The sequence below is a fragment of the Pteropus vampyrus genome, unplaced genomic scaffold (genome assembly GCF_000151845.1).
Source record: "Pteropus vampyrus isolate Shadow unplaced genomic scaffold, Pvam_2.0 Scaffold141, whole genome shotgun sequence".
In the NCBI taxonomy this organism is placed as follows: Eukaryota; Metazoa; Chordata; class Mammalia; order Chiroptera; family Pteropodidae; genus Pteropus; species Pteropus vampyrus.
This window is the reverse complement of record NW_011888922.1, coordinates 1,019,478-1,042,131: the sequence shown is the minus strand read 5'-3', so window position 1 is coordinate 1,042,131 and position 22,654 is coordinate 1,019,478. Positions and strand designations below refer to the sequence as shown.

Genomic DNA, 22,654 nt, shown 5'->3' with positions numbered 1-22,654 from the left:
AGTGTTAAGTGCCTGCAAGGTCCAGGACCACCACTCCCTTCGGGGTACACAGGGCCAGCATCCAGAAGAGCTAAGCCCCAAGTCCACCCAAGACATGTACATAAAGGTTCTAACTGATATGTCATGTTGCCGTTCTGTTTATTTTTCTCTTAGCCAAGGGTGTTCATTTGTGGTTTCTTAAAGCAGTTGCTTCTGTTCTAGCATTTAGATGAGGGCAACAGTGCTCTTCATGGGAATCCCTGGGACTCAGAACCCAGCCTGGATTTATGAAGTGAGCCCTAGCCCTGTCAGGAGTTAGTAGTTGGAATCCTAGTCCTGCTCAGGGAGCCTCCAGAGGAACCCCAAGCCCCTTTTCTTTCCCATTTCAAATCTGCCTCCCTGTTGCTTAACTTTCAGTAAAAGCACATGTTCCTACTAGCTTTGGAAAAAGTCACAAGGGGTCAATTATTTTGTGGCGATGAAAGTGGAGTACCATTTCTTCATCTTGCATAAGATGAAGCTCCACATGATGAAACAAGTCATTGGTCCATGAGGTCTTGAGGGAAGGTACTTGAAGGAAAGGCACTCCCTTGAGAACAATGCACGAAGACCTTTCTCTTTCCTGGCGTCACCCACCAAATGAGTTTGTGGTAGCATACTTGCCAAGCCCAGGAAATTCCCCTAGAAAATACTACTGAAATACTTCACCACTGTTATCCATGGAGCTCAAAAGACTGTACCTTTCGATGTTGATTTTGTCCCTACTTGTGTCCTAAAATCAGGTCTACTCTCCAGGAAGGATACCTTTTTCTTGTTAATTCTATCAGCGACATTTTATGCTGTCTTTTATACATGACTATGGCCTCCCAGCCTTCTCCAGTTTCATTCCTTCCGGATGGAAACCTCACACAGCCCTGGATAAGCAGACATTGGATTAGGGTGACAGCTTCACAGGAATTCACTACAGGAGCCATGAGCATCTGCTATGGCTATGCCATATGCAGGAACATTGAGAGAGACTAGTGCTTCTGGGTGAGGCAAGGCATTGCAGTTGAGTAGCAAGCTCTCATGTCCATCAGCCAAGGCCTCATTCCCAGCTCTACCACTTACCAGCTGGGTAACATAGGAAGGTTACTCAAAACTCTTCAGGCCTCCATTTTTTCTAATATAAAGTAGTCATGATAGTATCTATCTTATAAGGTTATTTGAAGAATTGAACAATACATATAAAGCACTAAGTGCTTTGCCTAGCACATAGTCAGTGATAAAGTTAGCCATTGTTAATACTGTTAATCATTCAAACATTTATTGATCAGTTGCTATAAACCCTGTACCTTACTAGGGGTTGGAGCTTCCAGTTTCTACCCTCAAGAACCTCACCATCCAGTGAGAGAGGAACACTAAAGAACTAACAATTAAGATGCCATGTGGTATGTGCTTTATTAATGATTACTTTTAAAAGAACTATTGCTAATAGATGACAACCTTCTTTTTTCTCCCCTAGCCATTGTGTGCTATATGCTTTATAGAGGTCAAGAGTATAAGCTTTCTAGTCCAAACACCTGGGTTCAAATCCAGGCATTTTCACTGAATATTTGTTTTCTGGGATATGATCATGTCTTTGTAACTTAGTTGTCTCACCCACAAAACACATATAAAAATTAGGAAAAAAATATACCTGAGATGTTACCACAGTGGTTGCACATAATAGGTGCTTAATAAATGTTGTTTAAAGCAGTGACTAAGGGTGTTTGGAAAACTAATGCTGATGGCTATTATTTCCAGTCCTGGACAGTCTGTCTGAGTAAGTCTCAAGGTCAAACCAGCATGTCCACTTGGGATGTGTGGCAAGACTGTGATTAGTAGCATATCTGGTTCATAGCAAGTTCTGAGACACAGAGACCAGAGGCTGGCCACTCCACTAGAGTTGCTGGCAAGAACTAGGCAGAATGTTCCAAATAGAGCAGGCCTTCCAGGACCAAGGCACAGAGAAATTGAGTAGGTTGGTGAAGTAAGAGGCCAAGCTAGGACTTAAATGCAGGCCTATTATATTACACAAAGCATGAGTACCACACCTGGGGCAATCTACTTCCTGGAACCTGTGGCTTCTATGTAGACCACAAAACACTGGTTGCCCTCTCCTGTACACTCAGCCCCATGCTTGATACCCTTGTTCTGGAGTGAACAGGAGCGATGCAGGCAGAACTCCATACCTCACCAAATGTATCACCTCTGAGAAGGAGCCATGCAAATCAGAACACACCAGCCCCAGAAATGAGCCAGTGGACAGAGAACAAAACTACACAAATTCAGACCTGTTTAAACAAATGAACATTCTTGTAGTGTGGCCTGATAAGCCTGTTACTAAGCCTGCCCAGCTTCCTGTCACAGAGCGCCTCGCTCTCAGCTCAGGAAAGATAATCGCTCTGGGAACCAGGTTCCTTAGGAGACCTGGCAGAATGCTTTCAGTCTTGAGCGAAACCTACCTTTCAACAACAGAGCTTCTCCTCCTCCCATGTCAGGCAAGGGGAAACCCAATCCATAAAGGAGAGGGATTGCACACACACAGTCTTGCTGGGTGTCCGTGGCTGTAAGTGACCCTCAGGGAAAGGAAGGAACCCAGGATCTCTCAGCTCAGAGCACCTCCTAAACAAAGACCCTAAAGTTTTCTGCTGGGACAACACAAGACACAGGACACTCAGATTCCAGACACACCCACAGCTATCATCTGTCAGTCCTGACACCAGTCCTGTCTGTGTCGAGGTCTAAACAGAAAGATCAGACAAGCACCTGGTAGGGGCAGGGGCTGGACAGAGCAGGAAGGGGGAGAAAGGGCTTTGGAGAGACCAGTACGAATAGTAGTTTTAATCTGACTCCAAAGAACAGGGTAAGGGAGGGCTGTATGATCCAAGCCAGGATGAAAGAATGGCTGGCCTCTCCTTGTAATCAAAGAGTTTAATGATGCTGATTAAAAGCCCATTTCTGGGTCCTCTTGAAAAATTACGCCCATCAATGTTTTCTTTTTTTCATAAGAATAGTCCTGCTCAGGGAGCCTCCAGAGGAACCCCAAGCCCCTTTTCTTTCCCATTTCAAATCTGCCTCCCTGTTGCTTAACTTTCAGTAAAAGCACATGTTCCTACTAGCTTTGGAAAAAGTCACAAGGGGTCAATTATTTTGTGGCGATGAAAGTGGAGTACCATTTCTTCATCTTGCATAAGATGAAGCTCCACATGATGAAACAAGTCATTGGTCCATGAGGTCTTGAGGGAAGGTACTTGAAGGAAAGGCACTCCCTTGAGAACAATGCACGAAGACCTTTCTCTTTCCTGGCGTCACCCACCAAATGAGTTTGTGGTAGCATACTTGCCAAGCCCAGGAAATTCCCCTAGAAAATACTACTGAAATACTTCACCACTGTTATCCATGGAGCTCAAAAGACTGTACCTTTCGATGTTGATTTTGTCCCTACTTGTGTCCTAAAATCAGGTCTACTCTCCAGGAAGGATACCTTTTTCTTGTTAATTCTATCAGCGACATTTTATGCTGTCTTTTATACATGACTATGGCCTCCCAGCCTTCTCCAGTTTCATTCCTTCCGGATGGAAACCTCACACAGCCCTGGATAAGCAGACATTGGATTAGGGTGACAGCTTCACAGGAATTCACTACAGGAGCCATGAGCATCTGCTATGGCTATGCCATATGCAGGAACATTGAGAGAGACTAGTGCTTCTGGGTGAGGCAAGGCATTGCAGTTGAGTAGCAAGCTCTCATGTCCATCAGCCAAGGCCTCATTCCCAGCTCTACCACTTACCAGCTGGGTAACATAGGAAGGTTACTCAAAACTCTTCAGGCCTCCATTTTTTCTAATATAAAGTAGTCATGATAGTATCTATCTTATAAGGTTATTTGAAGAATTGAACAATACATATAAAGCACTAAGTGCTTTGCCTAGCACATAGTCAGTGATAAAGTTAGCCATTGTTAATACTGTTAATCATTCAAACATTTATTGATCAGTTGCTATAAACCCTGTACCTTACTAGGGGTTGGAGCTTCCAGTTTCTACCCTCAAGAACCTCACCATCCAGTGAGAGAGGAACACTAAAGAACTAACAATTAAGATGCCATGTGGTATGTGCTTTATTAATGATTACTTTTAAAAGAACTATTGCTAATAGATGACAACCTTCTTTTTTCTCCCCTAGCCATTGTGTGCTATATGCTTTATAGAGGTCAAGAGTATAAGCTTTCTAGTCCAAACACCTGGGTTCAAATCCAGGCATTTTCACTGAATATTTGTTTTCTGGGATATGATCATGTCTTTGTAACTTAGTTGTCTCACCCACAAAACACATATAAAAATTAGGAAAAAAATATACCTGAGATGTTACCACAGTGGTTGCACATAATAGGTGCTTAATAAATGTTGTTTAAAGCAGTGACTAAGGGTGTTTGGAAAACTAATGCTGATGGCTATTATTTCCAGTCCTGGACAGTCTGTCTGAGTAAGTCTCAAGGTCAAACCAGCATGTCCACTTGGGATGTGTGGCAAGACTGTGATTAGTAGCATATCTGGTTCATAGCAAGTTCTGAGACACAGAGACCAGAGGCTGGCCACTCCACTAGAGTTGCTGGCAAGAACTAGGCAGAATGTTCCAAATAGAGCAGGCCTTCCAGGACCAAGGCACAGAGAAATTGAGTAGGTTGGTGAAGTAAGAGGCCAAGCTAGGACTTAAATGCAGGCCTATTATATTACACAAAGCATGAGTACCACACCTGGGGCAATCTACTTCCTGGAACCTGTGGCTTCTATGTAGACCACAAAACACTGGTTGCCCTCTCCTGTACACTCAGCCCCATGCTTGATACCCTTGTTCTGGAGTGAACAGGAGCGATGCAGGCAGAACTCCATACCTCACCAAATGTATCACCTCTGAGAAGGAGCCATGCAAATCAGAACACACCAGCCCCAGAAATGAGCCAGTGGACAGAGAACAAAACTACACAAATTCAGACCTGTTTAAACAAATGAACATTCTTGTAGTGTGGCCTGATAAGCCTGTTACTAAGCCTGCCCAGCTTCCTGTCACAGAGCGCCTCGCTCTCAGCTCAGGAAAGATAATCGCTCTGGGAACCAGGTTCCTTAGGAGACCTGGCAGAATGCTTTCAGTCTTGAGCGAAACCTACCTTTCAACAACAGAGCTTCTCCTCCTCCCATGTCAGGCAAGGGGAAACCCAATCCATAAAGGAGAGGGATTGCACACACACAGTCTTGCTGGGTGTCCGTGGCTGTAAGTGACCCTCAGGGAAAGGAAGGAACCCAGGATCTCTCAGCTCAGAGCACCTCCTAAACAAAGACCCTAAAGTTTTCTGCTGGGACAACACAAGACACAGGACACTCAGATTCCAGACACACCCACAGCTATCATCTGTCAGTCCTGACACCAGTCCTGTCTGTGTCGAGGTCTAAACAGAAAGATCAGACAAGCACCTGGTAGGGGCAGGGGCTGGACAGAGCAGGAAGGGGGAGAAAGGGCTTTGGAGAGACCAGTACGAATAGTAGTTTTAATCTGACTCCAAAGAACAGGGTAAGGGAGGGCTGTATGATCCAAGCCAGGATGAAAGAATGGCTGGCCTCTCCTTGTAATCAAAGAGTTTAATGATGCTGATTAAAAGCCCATTTCTGGGTCCTCTTGAAAAATTACGCCCATCAATGTTTTCTTTTTTTCATAAGAATTGCTTCCTAGAGATTAAACACACACACACATTCTCTCTCTCTCTCTCTCTCTCCCCCCTCACAAACCCCACATCCCACGCATGCACACACATAGTCCTTACAAATCCCACACATCCCATACATCACACACAAAGGTACATCTTCATCATGGCCACAATTCACTAAATACTGTAAAAGAGAAAAACCAAGCCCAGTCCCTGTAGTTGTTTAGTGCCCTTTGAAGTTCCAGACTTTAAGGGAGCCCAAGAGCTTCCTGCTCAAGCGGTTGTCATCTCCACAAACAGCACAACTTCTAATCCACATCATTCTCCACACCTTGCCTGAAGCCAGGCAACTCTGTACCAGCAGAAGCAAACAGGATCATTAAGCTTTGGTGGAAAGCAACAGTTCAGTAGGGTCACTGCAGAAGGGGGCTGTGCATCCAGGCCCCATGGCAGGTCTTTCTGATATGCTGAATCCCAGGCCTGGAGAAGGTGTCCCTGGGCCTGGTCCCGAGCATGTTTTCCTTGTTATCAGCTTACCCAGAGCCCAAGGCTGCTTTCACTCTCAGGCAGAGAAGGCAATGGTTTCTGGAATAATCCACCAGACACAGGAAAGCACTTCTTGCAGAAAACTATCTCCCCACCAGCATGGAGACAATCCTGGTGTTGATCTCATTTACTAACTTCTAAGGGGCAGAGTACAAAAACACCCGCTCAAATGCTGAAACCATCAGGCGGAACAGTTTGCCGTTATAAGAAACAAATGCTTTGGAGTCAGTAAATCTGGGTTTCAGTTCTAACTCTTACTCACTATGTGGCCGCGGCTAACTCTCCAAGCTATAGTACTCTCCTCTGCAAAATGGCAATAACTTCTTTTCAGGGAAAATCACAAAATGCCAAAGCTGATGTTAGAAATTCTCATGAGGAGACTAATGAGGAAACAGAGGAGCTCATTGATTGGGCTCTGAGTACCTCAAGGGCAAAGCCTGTGTTGTATAGATCTTGTTATCCCCTGTGCCTAGCACTGAAGCTGGTCCCAAATATTTTGAAACAGTCTGAAAGAACGAATGAAAAATTAGTGACTCCATGAGTTAAATGGCTTGTTCAAGGTCCCAGAGCCGCTTGTGGTGGGACTGGAACCCAGATCCCCTGATGCCTGAGTCCAAGGCTCTCTGTTCTGGACACACCAAACACTTAGGTCTGTTAAAAGTTCAGTAATGTCACATTAGCCACAGCATGGGCTCCATTTGAATGAGCTCTACTATTTCCAGGGAAAGATCTAATATGGGCCAGGCAATGCCTAAGAGGCTTTCATAAACTTACGTGTTAAACATTCCAACTCGACAGTGGGAACAAATAGAAACCACAAATACAAATAATGCCCAAATGCCCCAAACTAACTCATCTATTTTCTGGCTTGAACTGTACAGGCCACAGATTGAGACAATGGGCCTGCAGAGATGCGGAGACAAGACATGTATCTTGTTTCAGGCTTGCTTTCAGCATTACCACTTACCTACTGACCAAGTGCCCGAGAGATCACTACCCCTCTCTGATTCTCAGTTTTTCCATCTGCAAAACAAGAAGACAATCTCAATTAATCCCTTGAGACCAAAGGACCAAAATGCATCGCAGTTTTTATACCTAATATTAGTTACCAACTACTTATGATCCCATGTAACTGGGGCTGGAAGGCAGTTATTTCAAAAATGAAGTGCGATAATTAATAGTTATGTGGCATGCATGGTGCTGATGGTGCCCAGCTCTGGGTAAAGAAAATTCAGACTACCAATCATTTTTACACTTATTTTTATTTTTCATAGATGTCAAAATGCAAAAGACCATTAAATATCAGGAGAAATAGAGCAAAGAAAAATGCCACTACATCAATATACTCACTTCCAACATTTTTCAAAAATTTTTTCTTCTGTACACAGAGTTTGCCATTTTGCAGAGCAGGGACTATGAAGATGCACTATACTGAAAAGTACCATGCAGATCATGATTCCCCCTCCCTGACCCCAGTGTTATACTATGATTGTTACCCATGTTACTAATTCATTTTTATTTCCATGCCTTTGTCACTTCCCCTAAGACTTTTCAGGCCTGTAGTCAGGTCTCTGGAACACACTGTGCACACCTGAGCCCAGTAGACTGAGAAGCATGTGACTTCAGGAACCCTTGACTAGTTTTTCCACAGTCAGGGTTCAGTTACCTTATCTGAAAAATAAAGGAACCAGAATGGCCAATCTGAGAGATCACTTTTAATTTAAAAAGGTAAGGCTAAGATAAAAGGAAGGAAATTCATATATTTGAGTCCCTACTATGTGACAGCTATTGAGCCGATAATACCTACAGATATTATTTCATGATCCTCATAACCATCCTGGGAGATTTTACAGGCGAGACGAATGCAACTTGGTGAGTTTCAGTGATCCATCCAAGGCCCGCTGCAGTCATTTTGGTACCACTTCCAAAATTTTTGTCATACTGCTGTCTTATCTCTGCTATCATTAATGTTTTTTCCAAATCAATTCACATTTTTTTTGCTTAATTTTATTTTTAATGATTTTTTTTTTTTTTTTTAAGTTTCTGCAGCCTTTTATTTCTGCCCTTTTTCTCTATGGTCCAATGAAAGGCAATCTTTCAGCCAAGATGGATTCTATAATTGCAAAATATTTGTTAACAATTTAAAGAAATTTTTAATCACGACTATTCTATGTAAAACTATCTAGGAACTCGTAGGTTTGAGGTGCTGTTCATATATATATATATATATATATATTCATACACATATATATGTGTGTGTGTGTGTATATATATATATATACACACACACATATATATATATATACACACACACACACATATATATATATATACATACACTCATTAAAATAAATAACTTTTGAAATTTAAAATGCTCATCCCCTGTACTACTCTGCTCCCAGTGGTACCCCTATTTTCTCTTGGAAAGATTGGTCTAAATTCCCTCACTGCCAGATCTTAGAACCTAAGTTTGTCATATTTGAAAGCTGATACAGCAAAATTACCTAACACTTATCGTATGCCAAGATCGCTGCTTGAGGTCACACAGCTAATAACTGAAGGAATTGACACTTGGGCTCCATTTGCCTACTTCTGACCCTGTCCTCTGTGAGTATATTGTTTCCCCTCTGGCCCTCATCAGACCCAAAATTTGCAATTCTGTGGCAGCAGGCCACCAATTAAGTTCTGTTTCCCAATCAAGGCAGTGCCATTCTGTTCTGTTAGGTCACTAGCTTTTCCATAAAGTGACTAGATTGTATCAATGCATATTTAAGTTCCCAAAAGGGCACTTTAGTAAGGAGCTGCATAATTGCTAAAAACTGAGTGAAGTGAAAATGATTCTTTATTCAAAGATCCAAGATAGTAACCAAGGAAATAGAAAGGACTGATAACATAAAATCCAGGAATGCCATTGTCACTGCAAATGAGTATAAAATCCCAAATGAGTCAGGGGAAGTGGGAGAAAGTGGCAAAGTGACTGTATTGGACACTGATCGAAGCTGTTGTTGGGTGTCTTTCTAGAGCTCTAAGTTTCCATTTCCTGTCATCTGGTTTAAAATTAATTGGCATGAATATTTTTATGACCAGAGTGCAAACACACCAAAGGGCCTGCAGAATTAGCTCAGGCTTTCTTTCTGTAGAGTTCTTTATGTCTCATTGAATATAAGCTACAAAGCCACACAGAAACGGAAAAACAAACATATAGCCTTGATTATTCATGCTCTGTCCAATGACACCTCTTCCATGAAGCCTTCTCCACCAACCGAGTCAGCATTTGTCACTCCCTCCCTTGGGTTCCCTTATGGTAACAATTATAGTCTCTATTATATTGCAGTTATTGTGTTCTCTTCTTTTAAAATATTATGTTTTTATTTATCCAAATACATTAAATGCAATAAAAACTCTTCTACCACTAGCAATGTGAGTTTAGATAGATTTTCTTCTAAACTTTCTTACATAATATCCATATTCACAAATATTTGCAAATATATACATCCAGATAATTGACAAAATGGGATCATACTATTCACATTAATTTTTAAGCTATTTTTAAAAGGTTGCATAGATGCACAGTTGATGTACTGATGGACATATAAGTTGTTTTCAATTTTTCACTGGAATGGATACTTTAATATTTTTGTGCATATATCTTAACTGATTGTTTGCTTATGTAGTTAGACTATATTGCTTAATATTTTTAAAAATTTTATAACTGTCTCTCACAAAAGACTATCACTTTTAATTTCCACCAGCAGTACCAATTCCTCATGCTGTCATCAACATTAAGCATTAAAGTGCTATTTTTTAATCTTCGCCATTGTGATAGGTAAATGGAGCCTAATTTTTTAATCTTCATCTTTTGAATATTAGTTAAACATCTACTTCAAGATTTTTTGGCTTTTTGTACTTCTGCTTTTGGGAACTGCAAGTCCACTACCCTTTCCCCATTTCTTGGTTGAGTGTTAGTCTCTTTCTTGTTTGGTACATAAGAGTTTATCATTCGTCTTTTGCCTTAATTATTTTTTTAGCTTTCCTCTAGTGTGCTCAATCACATTGAATGGCACCACTATCTACTACTTGCCCCGCTGAAAACCTGGAGGCCTGCCTTGCCATTTACCTGGGCATCACTACCCTCAGTCAACCAGTCACAAAGTCCTATATGTCCTATTTCCTAAGAAGACCCGACCTTAATTTGGTTCATTTTTCTCCTTCTCTAGTGCAGCAACTACCATAATCTCTCACCTAGACTGCTGCACATTCTAACTGGTCTCCCCACATCCTCTACTCCAATTCTCTCACCATCCAGAAGCTAGAGGGACTTCTTAAAAATGCAAATTGGATCATCTCCCCAGCCTAAAACCCTTGAACAGCTTCCTTTTCCATGGAAGATCAAATCTAAAGTCCATAATGTGCCCCTCTGCCTTAAAAGGCTGCATGTAGGACCTAGTTTTTGCCCTTCTTGGATCTCTAAACGTATCCATCTTTTCTTCCATCTCTGCACTTAGCCACACTGGCTTCAATTCAGGTCCTCAGTGGGGTCATAGTTCTTCCCAATTCAAGGTGCTAGGTGTACTGTGTCCTCTGCATGACAAGTTGTTTGCTCTCCTCTTTGCTAGCTAACCCAGATTCATCCTTCAGTCCTCTCAGCTTAAATACCATCTCCTCAGAGAAGCCCTGAACCCCCAGACTAAGTGAACTCCTCTGGCTATTTACTAGAGTTTTCCTTTGTGGCACATCTCACAACTGCAATTAGAGTACTGTTTGGCATAGTTTGTTTCATGAGCACCGCACTGAAAGCACCATGAAGACAGAGACTGAAACTCTCTGTTCAGTGCTGTCTACTCGGAACTCAGCACAGCACATAGTAGGTACTCAACAAATACTTACTGAATTTATCTCCTAAATTAAAACAAAAAAAATAATAACTTATCTATTTCAAGGACCAACCAATCAACTTTAGGTTTTTATGAATAAACTAATATGGGTCATTATACAGAAAGCAGTTAAAGTGAAAAGAAAAAAAACAAAAACAAAAACAGGCCTGCTTCGAAGGGCACAGTCTCTGGTTCAATTAAGCCAAATCATGAAGTAGTGTCACCTATCTTTCCATGTCAAAAATTCAAAGCCTTGGCTTTGGTGACTATAAGTTCACCAAAGTAGAAACATCCAAAAGGCAAGGTTGATGTCTTGTGCTTTTCTGTAGCTCCCTCCCCTACTCTCCACCTTGTTTTTGCCCATATTCAATGAATGTCTCTTAAATTGACTTAATTTCAAGTCAAATTATATAGTAATTATATTTAATTCATTGCCTTCTCTGCTGAGGCCCAGCTCCTCATAGCAGCTTGACTGCAGTGGTCCAGTTACCAGAGGTTGTGGGCATGGCTGCTATTGAGCTGCCCTGACAAGGGTCCTTTCAAGCATCAACTGCAAAACCACCCAAAAACCTGGTTCTTTCTGACTCAGCAGAAAGGATGGACCAGATCATCCTTTGCTATAGGCCTTTCACTCCCCCTGCTGTCTCACAGCCCTTGCCTGGAGCCACTGACAGGGTGGCTGAGATGCTGCCCATCCTCAATCGGTCAAATTAATTCAATTCCATTCAGTTAAATTACTTTTGTGTGTGGACCTGGGCTCAGTTTTCAGGGTAGTAAGATATAATAATAGACAAGGCCATGGGCTCAAGAGGTTTATAGTCAAGGATACAGGTCTATGCTGTAACCCAAAGCTGAGTGCTGGATGTGTTCAAGGGAGGGCCAAGTGCTGCAGTGAAAGAAGAGACAGGGTTTTGGATTCTCCTTGGCAGCATCAGAAAAGCTTCATGAAAAAAGGTGTCACTAGGTCCTGGAGACTAAAAAAAATTTGACCACCAAAAGGTGGGAGAAGGGAATTTCAGGCTCAGAGAAAGTGGTGTTGCCTTCCATGGCTAGACCATAGGGGATGAAGAGGAAGTAATAGCAGGCTAAGGGAGAAATGGGGCTGAGGTCCCCCTGGGAGGGGACTAATATCACTAAGGCACAGGAACTATGGTCAAGTAAGAAAGAGCAAGGCGGTAACTCTTATTAAACACCACTATGCATCTGGCAATGGGCATTACATTAACTTCATACAAAGCCATTTAGTTTGAATTTTATAACTATCTTGGGAGGTATATATTATCGCCATCCCTATTTTACAACTGAAGAAACTAAGTCTCAGTGAGATTATATGACCTGCCCAAGGCTTCAGAGGCAGGAATAGAGCACAAATATCTGAATCTGAGCCTAATGATCCTTCCCCTATACAACACCAACTCCCTAAATGATGGAGGCAGATGCTTAATATGCTTCAAACAGCCGAGGAAACAGAATCATCATCACCACCATCTTCATCTTCATCTTCATCTTCATCATCATCATCATCATTATCATCATCATCACCACCACCACCATTGTCATGGACTCGAAACTTTATTTCATAAAGGAAAAAATGTACCAGATGTGCCTCATTATAACAGGATCTTGTAAGATTCCTGAGCATATATGTTTAATTAATATCAGCCGCTAACAGTGACTACCTATGGTCACTGCCTGCTTATGATGTGGGAGGTGCTTCTACTCCCTGTTCATAATAACCTTTACAATGACTCTATAAAACAGGTTTTACTTCCTCAATTTTATAGTTGAGGACAAGGAGGCTTTTTTTGCCTTAATTACACAGAGCAGGAACTAGAAGAGTATGCCATGGCACTTGGATGCCCTGTCAACCTCAAACTCAAGATGTCAGCTGCTCAGTCTTTACCTCCAAAGGGTCTTCTTCTGCTGGTCTCCATCTTGGTGAGTGATGCCACTTTCCACCAGCATCACAAACTAGAAACCTAGGCCATTTCCTGATACCTCACCTTTTCACTATACCTCATATTTGCCCATCATCAAAATTCTTCTGGTTTTAACTTTCCCAATCCTGTCCACTTTTCACCATCTCTCCTTGCACTATCTTAGTCTAAGCCACAGTCATCTGTCACCCGAGATTCTGCAGTGACCTCCCAACTAATCTCTTTGCATTCTCTGCTCTAAGAAATATGACCCTTCCCCTGGCTCCAGGGCCCAGAGAGCCTACCTCCTGCTGGTACTTCTGCCTCCGCTCACCATATGCTCCACTCCTTTCATTTCCTTAAACTTCTCACCGTCAGTCCTGTTTTAGAACATTTACAACAGGCTGTTTCTTCTACTACTACCCGCAGCTTTGCAGGCCCTTCCTTCATATCTCAGCTCAAATGTCACTTCCTTTGGGAAGCCTCTCTGTCTAGACTCACAGTCTAGATCAGCAGGTGCACATCAGATAGTTGTGCCTGTGGTTAAAATATGGAAACACTTCCACACTCGTTGCTATGTAGCTATTACCTGAGCCACTGGATGCCTCCTACTACAACCTTAGCTCCTCCCTGGGACCCTGCGGCCCTCCCAAAATCCAGAGTATAAGGTGTTGGATGCGGAAGACTGCCAGACCCCTCCTGAGGTATTATGGCAGAGGTCTGCTCCGCCTGTGTATCAACCTCCACAGGCAATGGCAGCCCCTGGGTAAGCCGAGAACTAGGTCACATGTTCCAGGAAATAGGCATCAGCCTAGATGGACTCCAGTTCCTCTGACCCTGACAAGCTGTGTGGCTGTCCACCAGGCATTTTCCCTCTCTACAGCTTTGCTAACTTCCCTGCAAAATGACAGGGAGTACCCAGGCCTCCAAGGTGTGGGATTCCCGCACAAGGATCTGCGAGGAAGATGCAGGTGAAAAGATGGAGATGAGGATCTGAAAACTAGAGAGCCAAGCACCCAGTGCTCTCCAGTGCGAGAGGCCTCAGGGGGTGCCAAGGCCTATGATGGGGATCAGATGGGAGGAGTTCCATCCCTGTTGTTCTGGCCCTGTTCCAGCCTTCTCTGACAACTTCGGCCACCAACAAATTGAGAGAGGTTGGCCTGATGTAACTGAATGCCAACTAGGCAGAATAGTGTCCAGGGAATTGCCTCTGAAGCTGCTACAGGTGTGGATGCAGCACAGGCTGGGCTGCTGAATGAGTGGCTCTGGGCCTGATACTCACAGGGCCTGAAGTCCCAGGCATTCGAGTAACCCAGAGACCATCCGGGAAAAGGACTTTAGCCTTTTTGTCTCATGGACCCCTTTGGCAGGTTATTGAAACTTACAGATTCTTTCTCATAAAAAAAAAAAAAATGTTTCTAAATGCATAAAATAAAATCCATAGGATTACAGCAGGAACCAATTGTATTGAAATGGTTATCAAAATGTTAAAATGATAAATTTGTGATATAGTAATATTTTTATTTCTTTTCTAAGTCAAGATTTATAACAAGATCTAGAGGCAGGTCTAATAATTTTCATAACCCTGAAGTAGTAATGTGTGTAAATGCTATTTTTGAGTTATCTCTAACAACTATAAAGAGATTCCTCTTGGTAAAAAATTCCCAGAGACTTCTGATGCTATTGTGGCTTATTGCCTATATTCACAATGGAAGAAGATGCTAACTTATTTCCCAGCCACGTGCTCACATTAAGAATTTGATTTAGGGCAGTGACCTGACTTTACAGAGGAGGAAATTGAAGACCTGAAGGGGCAGAGACTTGTACAGAGCTACCCAGCAAGTGAGAGTTAAAGCCAGATTCTAGTACAAGGCTCCTATGGCCTCCCAGCCATGCTCTGCCCACTTTGCAGAGCCATGTCCCAAGTGCATGATTCTCCAAACTCAACACACAGGACTATTATTTCACTTCCCTGAGTCTTGGTTTCCTCATCTGTAAAATGAAAATAATCACATCCACCTCTGTAGGCTGCTCTGAGTATAGGATGAGAAATGAACAGGAAAGGGCTTGTTACCTGCATAGTGCCCTGTCTTTGTATAGCTCAGTAGCTTCTGATTAATTACATACTGCCTCATGGGAAATCCAAAATATGAACTTTGGGTTTCAATGAAGGAGGAGATCCAGGGTGGCAAACACAAAAATGCCTATAGAGGTAAGACAATAAGGATGGGTGGGGACTGTGGCAGAATTAAGAACTCATGCTCTTCTTAAAGGGGCAGCACCATTCAGTACCAGTGAAGGATGCCACACAGGAAGGTGTGAAACCAAGTTTCAGGGAAGTGAAATGATGGTCCCGTGTTGGAAAATCATGCACTTAAGAGGTGGCTCTGCAAAGTAGGCAGAACAGAGCCTAATATTGCCAAAACTTTCTAAAAGATAGTGGAAATCCATATTTTTTGCTAAATGTTCCTAAGTTTTATATTAAATGTCCTGATATTAAAATAAGATCTAACCCCAAAACATGTCCACAGGCTGTCAGTTTGCAGCCCTAGGGTGTTCAGGTAAGGGAGGAGAGGAAACAGCTATTTCTCATATGGGCCAAGAGGGTCCTCACCCCATCAACCCAGGGTTGATGACCCTGGAGGTCAGATAGAGCCTGTGCAGGGTGAGCATTCTCACTAGGGCAACCAAGGTTCCCTCAGCAGACACAGCTGGTCGTAAAATTGTGCTCCCCACCTCTTGCTGCTGTGAGGCTGCCTTGTTTTATTAATAACCCTGAATCGTGCTCACAGCACATCAAGGTAAACAGAGATGCTTCCAGGGTGGGTAATGCAGCAATTCTAACAGATGAAGAAACAGGCTTCCAAATATAAATAGGATGATAAGATAAATAGACAGAGAGCCAAGTCTGCTTCATACTAATTTGCAGGCTCTGAGCCACAGACTTGGAGAATCTTAGATATTTGGGCTGGAAGGAACCTTTGTTCAAAGGATGGGAAAACAGGCTCAAAAAAGGGAAAAGACTTGCCAACGGTGGCATCCATTACATGAATATTTTTGATATCTCATAGCATTGGTTTCCTCATCTGAAAACCAACAGAGCCATTCACGTTTTCCTGAATGTGTCATCATCTCTACAGCCCAATGCTGCTGCCCACTCTCCTCCCTCTTTCATCTGGCCATCTTCAGCTGGACCTTCAAGATCAGCTCAAGTATACCTTTGGAAACCTGCCCTGTCTCCTTCCTCTACCTCCATCAACCAGACCACATTCCACACAGGACTGTAACTGTTAGTATATATGTGTGCCCTTCCAGCCAGTGGGGAGTTCCTGTGGGCAGGGCTCTGCCTCATTCAGCTCTGTCTACTCAAAGCCCAGCACAAGGCCGAGCACATGGAAGATATTCCACAAATCTCTGCTGAATGAAGCAGTGAACAATACATAATGCGAATCTGTTGTGAGTGGCATAAGGAGGTGGCAAATAAAGAGTATTACTGGAGAGTTCAGCAAATACCATCTTGTTATCAAGTTAATATACCACATGGTCCTAAGTCTAGGATAAAATAGAGACTTTAGTCTATAACATCAAAGGCTGCCAAAACACAGGTAAAGACAGTACATTGTTTCTTTGATCATCTCTCTTGTGAACAAAAGTCGGATCAATCACAGCAGTTCTTGAGGATCCACCTGTGCCAGGCTCCACACCGGATACTTTTACACACCGCTTCACTTAATTTCCAGGAGCTGGAATTTCACTTAGTTTCCAGGTGTGGAATGAAGAAAGTAAGGGCCATCCATGGTAGAAAGAAGGTAGGACTGAAGCCATCCCCAGAGTTCTTTCCATTTCATCGATGTCCTCACTATAACTAACAATGGACCTCCTTCAGCCTGCCTGTTCCAACCAGTGCTTACCCCAGACATAGAGTGGCAGGGGATAAGGCTTTGAATAAATTATTTCCCCACTCCCACACCCAGCCCTGAGATAGCAGAACTGCCATTGCCACAGGTCTGGGGTCTTGGGAGGAGGAGGTCATTGTGGGGTCTCTCTGGGAAAAGAAATAAGATGAGTATGACAAAAAGGAAGCTCAAAGGCCTCCCCCAACCTCCCCAGTCATGGCCATGGAGTGAGTAGGAAGGAGAGGGTTCTGTTCTGCTTTCTTTAGATTTCATTTTTAAAATATTTATATTTACATGTTACCCACATAAAACTTTGCTTTAGAGAGTGCCTACTTGGAGACAGATACCCTCAGGTTCACAAATTACTTCATTGGCCTACCAGTAATGACTCAAGTTACAGTGACATGGGACATGGTAGGGAGTTTGTGAATGGCACAGCTAATACAATGGAAAACATTCAGCTTGCTCAGTGTATACACTGGGCATTTCTAGCTTCTAACTGGATAAGATCCTCCATCTGACAATCATGAGCATATTGAATTCCCTTGCATCATAAATGGATGAGGCCGTGGCTTGGAGTCAGGGAGACTGAATTCCCAAGCTCACATAACCTCTCTCTCTGTTTCTATGCCTAAACCTCACAGGGCTTCTGTGATGATGATTAAGTGCAGAGACACGGGGCAAGTGGCCAGCACCATGTCTGGCACATTACATGTTGGTCTCTCCATTCCCTGTCATTGTTACTTCAGAGCTGTTGGGGGCTGAGCGCTGGAGGCAGCTGAGGCACAGAGGGGAACCAACAGCACAACGGATATGCTATTTATTTCCTCGGGCTTGGCCTCTGTTGGATCTTGTTAATCCTACTTTGTTGATTGGGCTAATATTTTACAAGCCTGCAACATATAGTGTTTTTCATGAGCCCATAAAAATCTTCCGAGTGAAATCATATTCACCTGCCACTCTTTGGCTTGAAGACCAAAGCTCAGCATTGGAGCTTACCCTCCTGGGCAATCCGTAATTAAACTGCCCAACCTCCCCTCCCAGCACGCACTTGGTGGCCTCCACTCAGATCTGCTTGCCGTTCTCTAGACGTTTTCTGCCCATTCCTGCCTCTGAACTTTTGCTCATGCTGTTCTCCTTCTGGAATGATACAAACCTCTTCACTGTCTGCTCCCCGACCCTTGTGAGAAGTGTTTTCCTGCAATTCAAGCCCCTGCTGCCTCTCCCACCTCAGAATTCCAAGATGCTTAGGGTAGTGGCCTGTTTGTATTTTCTTCTTCCCTTTTCTGGAAATATTTTACTGGCTGCAGTGCCCTGAGTGAGTCTCTGAAGCTTTCGAGGTCACCTCATATTCTCACAAGAAGGAGAGCTCCTCCAAGGTGGGGGTCAGCGCTGACCCCCACTCTGCTGTCTCCACGTAAGAAATTCCTCCCCACACTTCAAAGCCCACGAAAAGTGCTCCCTCTTCCAGGAAGCATTCCTTGATGCATCAGGCTGATCTTGATTTCTCCCACCTACAACTCCCCACAGTACTCCATCTGAATCTTATTCAGAGGACATATCACTTCCTGCCACATAATCATTTATGTGGTTGACTCCTCAACATTAAGAGTCCATGAAGGCAGATGGCATGTCCTATTTACTGTCATCTCCCTGGCACATAGAGCAGGGCTTTACAAAGAGTATATTTCAATATGTATATGTGTCAAATAATGATAATAATAACAACAACAATAACAGCAGAAAACATGATATAACACTATGGGCTATACATTATTGTAAATTTAAGGCTTTACATATATTAAGTTATTTAATGCTTTACACATATTAGCTTACTTAATGCTCACAGCCTCCCTATGAGGTATGTCCTGTAAGTACTCTCATTTTTCAAGTGAAGAACTAAAGTCACAGAGAGGTCAGGTAGTATGTCCAGACAAGCAAGAGACAGAGCTCCTGCTTGAATTTAGGCCATGGGGTTCCAACAAACATGATCTTAACCACTGAGCAATACCACCTCTGAATTCATTCATCTTTATATCCCCAGTGCCAAGCAAAAAACCAGGCACAAGACTGCAAGGGTTCAGTAAGCAAATGCTCCCAACACTCCTTTGTTGGAAGGCTGCCACTAGGCATGGTGAGACACAAGACGGGAAGAGCACATGGCAGAGTGGATACCATCCTTGCCAAGCCTGCCACAAGCACATTCTGAAGTGGGTTGTTCTCCTTCTTTTACTCAGATGCACCAGCCCCCACCCCACACAGCCTTCTCTGCCAAGACAAGTAAACTCATTCTAAGCAGCGAGTCTGGTCTTATAGGCTATGTATGGTGTTACCATTGGGACTGGCTGCCCACCTATTTGTACATTCATTAAGGCTTCTACGCACTTGATTTGTCTTCCAGAAAATCCCATTCTTAGGCACTGTCAGAAATAATTTGTTTGTGTGGCTGACGATGCTCCCTGACCTGAAACTAGAAGGCGAGGAAGTAGACTCTACTTCATTCTTTCCTGACTTCAGTTGTTTTTGTAACTGTAGGCCCCTATTCATACATGCAATGTTAACAGATTAAAAAATGGGGAGTGGGGGTATCCTAGTATATTACGATATGATTCCAAAGCCAAATTAAATTAGTCCTTTGGTTTATTTATTCCCAGACCTTGTGCAAAGGGACAAGGACTCCAGACAGACAAAGACAATCCAGTTGATGGTTCTGAAGCTACGGATCCACGTCTCCCCACACCAGTTCTTCACCACAAAGCACAGTAAATTACATGCACCAGACCCTCCCTAACAAAATATACCCCCACGTAATGCTTTCTGAAAGGATAATCCTCTGCTAAATCCTACACAATCATTTCCAATGTTTGCTGGTAACAGACACCAGGAAGCCAGCGAACTTGCCTCAGCTCTAAATACATTTGCTAATAATTCTTGCACAGAAAGAGCTTCGTTCCTGACGATGTCAAGGCTCTGAAAATCAGACTCCTAACAAATTTCCTTTGGCTTTGTTTCACATAATCCTGCTTCTGTCTGTTTCATACTCTTCTCCAAATGTGTTGGGTCCCAGTGGGCCATTGTCCTCTATAAATGATGGCTTCAGGCTCAACAAATGGCCCTCCATCTATCATTGCGGAGCTCCAGCAGCAACAACAGAGGCTCCTCTGTTTCCCTCTGCAAGCGGGCAGAGTGATGGCCCTGCCTTGGACTTGCCTTTCCCGCCTCTTGGGAGGGATATCAAGAATGCCAGGAGCTCTGGGGAGGCGAGCAAAAGCTGAGCCACTTTCACTTTCTATGTGAAGCCCTTCGGGTCTGTGGAGACTCCGCTTATGTTCTCGTCTCTCAGGTGGCCAATCCCTGTGATCCTCCATCCTCCATTGGAAAAAAGACTCTGTAGCCCAAGCCTTTCTTCCAATCATATCATCCATCTTCCTGTTGAGTTCTGAGAATCTAATGAGATAATCATGCTGAGATTGTTTTGCAAATACAGAATGGGCAGAGCCATTAAGGGAGACTGGCTTTGCAGGCAGGAAAAGCTGAGTTCAAACCCGACTCTCTGCTTTCAGTCTGAGAGCCGCAAACCCTCTCGAAGCCTCAGCGTTTCCATCTGTAAAGTAGAAATACTCATGCCTACCTCGCAGAGTCACCATGGAGCTCAAGTGGATAATGAAGGTGATGGATATTAATCACTAAGTTTAGTGCCTGACAAACAGAACACACTTAATTAAGGGTCTTATTTTTTGTTAAATAGTAGTATAATAACATTAATAAGAATTCTATATTTTCCCTAAAATTCTAGAAAAACTGATGGTAGAGAGAAACAAATACAGTTTACCTCTAGCTTTAGGTCTCCCTTGACAGAAGGTGCTAGAGCTTGAGCTGTAACAGCTTGGTGTTGCCTTTCCAAGCTGCCTAGCACACCCCTGGATCAAGCTCAGACACTGGCTCTGCCTCTCGCTGTGTGATCTTGGCTAAGTGATTTAACCTTTCTAAAACTCAGTTCCTTCCTCAGAACACTGGTATAAATCAGATCTACCTCACAGGTCTGTTGTGTTAGTGAGATAATGCAGGGAAAATGCTAGCCTTTAGTTCCTGGCACATAATAGGTGCTAAAGAAATTTTAGCTAGTAACATTAGTTATTCATTAGACACCTAATAGAAGTCTAGGACACTGTGCTACATGCTGGAAGAGGTAAGAAGAAGAAAGCGGAGGAGGAAAAAGAGGAGGAAGGAGAAGGGAGGGAGAGGGGAAAAAAGGTGAATAAGACATGATCTGTATCCTCATGAAGCTGACAGACTAATGCAGTAATTCTCAGCCCTAACTAAACATTGCAGTCACTTTGGGAACTTTAAAATGTACTGCTGCCCAGGCTTCTCACCCAGAGATACTGATTTAATTGGTCTGAGATGAGGCCTGGGCATCAGTATTTTGCAAGTGACTCTAATGTGACCAGGGCCAAGAAAGTTGGGCCTACTTTGAGGATGATATGAACACAGAGATGTTTCTAATAATATATGTTTAGAGCTCCAACGAAGGGTGAGAGGGATATACACAAAGGGTGAGAGGAATACACATAAATGCTGCCTCATCATTTAAGCTGAGTAATAGTGTGGGAGTAGGCATTCACCAGAAGGAGGATGTGAGGGAACTGCATTCTGAGTCTTTTCTGCAAGACCCCAGATAAAGGCAGAGCCACAGTGAGTCACCAGGCAAGACCTGGAGCAAACCAGGGGATCAGGGGAAATGTGAGAGTAGCTGGACCATTTCCTATGAGCAGAGCTCCTCGGGGACCCAGCCCTGTACTTCATGCCTCAGTCCTTGGCTAGGGCACTGACTGCTCCAAGGGTTCTACCAATTAGAAGGAGAGAGAGAGAGAGAAAGGGAGAGAGAGAGCGCAAACTAGAGCATTCAGCATGGTCAGGCACTTTCTGAAAAGTTCTCCTCAATGGCACCATTTGCTTTGCAGAGAGGCCAAACACTTGGGGTGATGCAAAGGTTTGTTGGTTGGTTAGGGGTGGCCTCCTGTCCTTGGTGCTGAACAGTTCCTGTGCTGGAGAACCTGGCTGTTCAACATGTGATCTACAGAAAAGTAGCATCAGTGTCACCTGGGAGCTGGTCAGAAATGCAGAATTGTGGGTCCCACCACAGATCTAGAAAGTCAGAATCTGCCACTTATCTGGTCCCCAGGTGATTTGTGCACACATGAAAGTCTGAGGTGCACTGCTCTAGGTCGGTGTTTTCAAACTGTAGGTTACATCCCATTCGTGGGTTAAGAAATTAAGGTAGCTCACTGAAACAGCATTTTTAAAGAAAATAATGGAATAGAACAGAAAAGAATAAAAAATGCCAGAGTTCACAAAACCCAAGAGCAAGTTTTGTTATTACATATGTGGGTATACTGAGTAGGATCTAAGAAGTACTTATTCCTATGAGTCATATTTTAAACAAAGTCTGAAAGCCACTGCTTGTTTCTTCTAATACTGGGACATGGGTGAATCTTATCCAATATCTTCCAGGATTCTGAGGCAGGTGAGGAAACAGAGAGCGGGAGAAAAGAGGGTTATAGACTGACAGAGAAAGAGAATGAAAGACTGAGATTGGGCCTGCTGAAGAGGTATATGCTGAGAGGTCAGTGAAGAAGGAAGGTAGGTAGATAGATAGATAGATAGATAGATAGATAGATAGATAGATAGACAGACAGACAGAAAGACAGAAAGACAG

General features: G+C 43.2%; 1 long non-coding RNA gene across 1 annotated transcript in view; it reads right to left on the bottom strand.

The window, feature by feature from the left end:
• The window catches only part of LOC105297595, a 313,095-nt gene that overhangs the window by 157,471 nt on the left and 132,970 nt on the right, over positions 1 to 22,654 (bottom strand). Inside the window, exon 2 of the long non-coding RNA XR_896365.2 lies at positions 7,217 to 7,272. This is a non-coding gene — a long non-coding RNA (uncharacterized LOC105297595). The remainder of the gene's footprint in view (positions 1 to 7,216; positions 7,273 to 22,654) is intronic.